This window comes from Tachysurus vachellii, chromosome 10 (genome assembly GCF_030014155.1).
Source record: "Tachysurus vachellii isolate PV-2020 chromosome 10, HZAU_Pvac_v1, whole genome shotgun sequence".
Taxonomy (NCBI): Eukaryota; Metazoa; Chordata; class Actinopteri; order Siluriformes; family Bagridae; genus Tachysurus; species Tachysurus vachellii.
In genome coordinates this window covers 2,470,001-2,475,000 of record NC_083469.1, presented here as the reverse complement: position 1 = coordinate 2,475,000, position 5,000 = coordinate 2,470,001, and the positions used below count along the sequence as shown (strand labels likewise).

The window sequence follows — 5,000 nt, the reverse complement described above, 5'->3', positions numbered from 1 at the left end:
TGAAGAGATTTACACCCGTCTCTTACACAAGCACTTCGTGAACAACTTCTTCTCTTCTCTCCCTCCTTTTTCCGGCTCTGTACGTCGCTTCCTTCATATCGCGTTGCCGCTCAATCTTTCAGCAGAAGAAGAGTAGGGTTTTTTTTCCAGCAGCTGTAGCTACACGCTGGTGTACGTAACGATAGCGTGCTTGAACCTAGCAACGAGGAGAAGATTTTATTTTTCTTCAAAGCATTTTTTTCCTCACATTCTATCTGTACGTTCACAACCGCTTGCTATTGACGGTCTGTCTTCCTGTGGTGTTTTTTATGATCGTTGTGGTGATGGATTTTACCACAGAGTTTTTGTTTTTATTATTATTATTATTATTATTATTATTATTATAAAACAAACCTGTTCTAAACCTGAGAGAAACTCTGTACTCGTGTTCCACACGTGAACAGAAGAGAGATTTGGCTGAACGTGTGTTGTGACGTCATTTTGTAAAATCACAAGATTCGATTTAATTTTATTGCGTAGAGCTTTTAACAATGACATTGTCTCAAAGCAGCTTCACAGAACATTCATTCATTCATCTTCTACCACTTATCCGAACTACCTCGGGTCACGGGGAGCCTGTGCCTATCTCAGGCGTCATCGGGCATCAAGGCAGGATACACCCTGGACGGAGTGCCAACCCATCACAGGGCACACACACACACTCTCATTCACTCACGCAATCACACACTACGGACAATTTTCCGGAGATGCCAATCAACCTACCAATCAACCTCCCCGAGGCACGGGGAGAACATGCAAACTCCACACACAGGCGGGAATCGAACCCCGACCCTGGAGGTGTGAGGCGAACGTGCAAACCACTAAGCCACCGTGCCCCCCCCGCTTCACAGAACATAAGAAATATAATACAGAAAGTTTATTATACATAGATTAATTTTAGACTTATGTGGTTGTATTTATCCCCAGTGAGAGAGAGAGAGAGAGAGAGAGAGATGCACAGAGGGACACAGAGTCATGGAGAGACGAAAACAAAAGAGAGAAAGGTTGAGGGAGAGGAGTGATATGTTCTTCTGTCCAGCTGTAGTTGGGAATCCCCTCCTGCAGAAGGACTCTGGGGAAACCCGTCCCTGTTCTTGCTCCAAATCCGTTTCCTGTTCAGATAATTCTGTTTCCTGTCTTTACAGTTCACATGCCTGTGTGTGTGTGCCAACATTCCCCCCATAAAATTCCACAAAAACAACCATATTAACCACCGTTTACTGCCTGTTTTGTGCTCCGTCCAGTACACATCTCACTTCCTGTCCAGCTCCAGCCACACCACACTGGTCTGAGTGACAGAAGCTGTTGATTCAGTGTTGTTCGGTAACGTGAAGCCGCTGGTGAATAATTTTTTGCAACATCACGTCATGCAGTGTTTGGTGACCTGTTTCAATGTTTGAGATGTTAGCACTGTGCTTTGTTAACAAACTCCTCAGCGACTCTTTTTATTCAGTCCCTCCAGAATGAACACAAAATCTGGATTAGCTAGAAGTTGTTCAGATTTAGCCAGATTAGCTAGAAGTTGTTCAGATTTAGCCAGATTAGCTAGGAGGTGTTCAGGTTTAGCCAGATTAGCTAGGAGGTGTTCAGGTTTAGCCAGATTAGCTAGGATGTGTTTCAGATTTAGCCAGATTAGCTAGGAGGTGTTTCAGATTTAGCCAGATTAGCTAGACGTTGTTCAGGTTTAGACAGATTAGCTAGGAGGTGTTCAGATTTAGCCAGATTAGCTAGGAGGTGTTTCAGATTTAGCCAGATTAGCTAGACGTTGTTCAGGTTTAGCCAGATTAGCTAGGAGGTGTTCAGATTTAGACAGATTAGCTAGGAGGTGTTCAGATTTAGCCAGATTAGCTAGGAGGTGTTTCAGATTTAGCCAGATTAGCTAGGAGGTGTTTCAGATTTAGCCAGATTAGCTAGACGTTGTTCAGGTTTAGACAGATTAGCTAGGAGGTGTTCAGATTTAGACAGATTAGCTAGGAGGTGTTTCAGATTTAGCCAGATTAGCTAGACGTTATTCAGGTTTAGACAGATTAGCTAGAAGTTGTTCAGATTTAGACAGATTAGCTAGGAGGTGTTCAGATTTAGCCAGATTAGCTAGGAGGTGTTCAGATTTAGCCAGATTAGCTAGGAGGTGTTTCAGATTTAGCCAGATTAGCTAGGAGGTGTTCAGATTTAGCCAGATTATCTAGGAGGTGTTCAGATTTAGCCAGATTAGCTAGGATGTGTTTCAGATTTAGCCAGATTAGCTAGAAGTTGTTCAGATTTAGCCAGATTAGCTAGAAGTTGTTCAGATTTAGCCAGATTAGCTAGACGTTGTTCAGGTTTAGCCAGATTAGCTAGACGTTGTTCAGATTTAGCCAGATTAGCTAGGAGGTGTTCAGATTTAGCCAGATTAGCTAGAAGTTGTTCAGATTTAGCCAGATTAGCTAGAAGTTGTTCAGATTTAGCCAGATTAGCTAGGAGGTGTTCAGGTTTAGCCAGATTAGCTAGGAGGTGTTCAGGTTTAGCCAGATTAGCTAGGAGGTGTTCAGGTTTAGCCAGATTAGCTAGGATGTGTTTCAGATTTAGCCAGATTAGCTAGGAGGTGTTCAGATTTAGCCAGATTAGCTAGAAGTTGTTCAGATTTAGCCAGATTAGCTAGAAGTTGTTCAGATTTAGCCAGATTAGCTAGAAGTTGTTCAGATTTAGCCAGATTACCTAGAAGTTGTTCAGATTTAGCCAGATTAGCTAGGAAGTGTTTCAGATTTAGACAGATTAGATAGGAGGTGTTCAGATTTAGACAGATTAGCTAGGAGGTGTTCAGATTTAGACAGATTAGCTAGGAGGTGTTCAGATTTAGCCAGATTAGCTAGGAGGTGTTCAGATTTAGCCAGATTAGCTAGGAGGTGTTTCAGATTTAGCCAGATTAGCTAGGAGGTGTTCAGATTTAGCCAGATTAGCTAGGAGGTGTTCAGATTTAGCCAGATTAGCTAGGATGTGTTTCAGATTTAGCCAGATTAGCTAGAAGTTGTTCAGATTTAGCCAGATTAGCTAGAAGTTGTTCAGATTTAGCCAGATTAGCTAGACGTTGTTCAGGTTTAGCCAGATTAGCTAGACGTTGTTCAGATTTAGCCAGATTAGCTAGACGTTGTTCAGATTTAGCCAGATTAGCTAGGAGGTGTTCAGATTTAGCCAGATTAGCTAGAAGTTGTTCAGATTTAGCCAGATTAGCTAGGAGGTGTTCAGATTTAGACAGATTAGCTAGGTGGTGTTCAGATTTAGCCAGATTAGCTAGGAGGTGTTTCAGATTTAGCCAGATTAGCTAGACGTTGTTCAGGTTTAGCCAGATTAGCTAGAAGTTGTTCAGATTTAGCCAGATTAGCTAGGAGGTGTTCAGATTTAGACAGATTAGCTAGGAGGTGTTCAGATTTAGCCAGATTAGCTAGGAGGTGTTTCAGATTTAGCCAGATTAGCTAGACGTTGTTCAGGTTTAGCCAGATTAGCTAGAAGTTGTTCAGATTTAGACAGATTAGCTAGGAGGTGTTCAGATTTAGCCAGATTAGCTAGGAGGTGTTTCAGATTTAGCCAGATTAGCTAGGAGGTGTTCAGATTTAGCCAGATTAGCTAGGAGGTGTTTCAGATTTAGCCAGATTAGCTAGGAGGTGTTCAGATTTAGCCAGATTAGCTAGGAGGTGTTTCAGATTTAGCCAGATTAGCTAGCCCAAGATTACACGATTTTGCAATTTCTGAAATGTAACACAAACTCCACAACATTCTGAGAATTTTGAGAATGCGTCACATGCCACGATAATCGCATAAACAACTTCCGGGGTGACTGATTACCGGTTCTTCTTCACAGCAGAACGCTCTCCAGATGCCACATGATCTTTAGCTTCTGAGCACATTTTCATCGGGAACGTCTTCAGTTCCACCCTGTAAATTACAGCTGTTCCGGATCTTTCCGCACTTCCTCCTCCTCAAAACACTGGTGTGGGGAAGTGGCTTTATAAATAGCTGCAGGCTTGAGAGTGATGAAGGAGGCAGCGAGCCTGAACCACAACTCCACTCCAAGTGGTTCTAAGAATAAGGAGGTTGTAGACGTTCACATTCCTCATGGCACCTCGAAGAAAATCTCCACTTCGCTCCACTCTCAGAGTATTTCTCACACGCTGTCGCTTTTAGAACAAAGAGAAAGATCGACACTTGTAAAAACGAGCTTATTCAGATTAAAACAATACATTTTCATCCTGCTCCCAATGTTAATTGTATTAATAAAAAAAAATAAAAAAAACTGTCATTTGAGACACTAGCAAGTTATTAGCAATTAGCCGAGTTGCTCAGATTTAGCTTTATTAGCTAGCGAGTGTATGGATTTAGCTTGATTAGCTAAGGAGTTGCTCAGATTTAGCTTTATTAGCTAGCAAGTGTATGGATTTAGCTTGATTAGCTAAGGAGTTGCTCAGATTTAGCTTGATTAGCTAGCGAGTGTATGGATTTAGCTTGATTAGCTAAGGAGTTGCTCAGATTTAGCTTTATTAGCTAGCAAGTGTATGGATTTAGCTTGATTTGCTAAGGAGTTGCTCAGATTTAGCTTTATTAGCTAGCAAGTGTATGGATTTAGCTTGATTAGCTAAGGAGTTGCTCAGATTTAGCTTGATTAGCTAGCGAGTGTATGGATTTAGCTTGATTAGCTAAGAAGTTGCTCAGATTTAGCTTTATTAGCTAGCAAGTGTATGGATTTAGCTTGATTAGCTAAGGAGTTGCTCAGATTTAGCTTTATTAGCTAGCGAGTGTATGGATTTAGCTTGATTAGCTAAGGAGTTGCTCAGATTTAGCTTTATTAGCTAGCAAGTGTATGGATTTAGCTTGATTAGCTAAGGAGTTGCTCAGATTTAGCTTTATTAGCTAGCGAGTGTATGGATTTAGCTTGATTAGCTAAGGAGTTGCTCAGATTTAGCTTTATTAGCTAGCGAGTGTATGGATTT

At 41.5% G+C, this 5,000-nt stretch overlaps 1 protein-coding gene across 1 annotated transcript in view; it reads left to right on the top strand.

The window, feature by feature from the left end:
* The window catches only part of arhgef10 (Rho guanine nucleotide exchange factor (GEF) 10), a 78,834-nt gene that overhangs the window by 17,785 nt on the left and 56,049 nt on the right, over window positions 1-5,000 (top strand). The gene's annotated exons all lie outside the window — the stretch shown is intronic.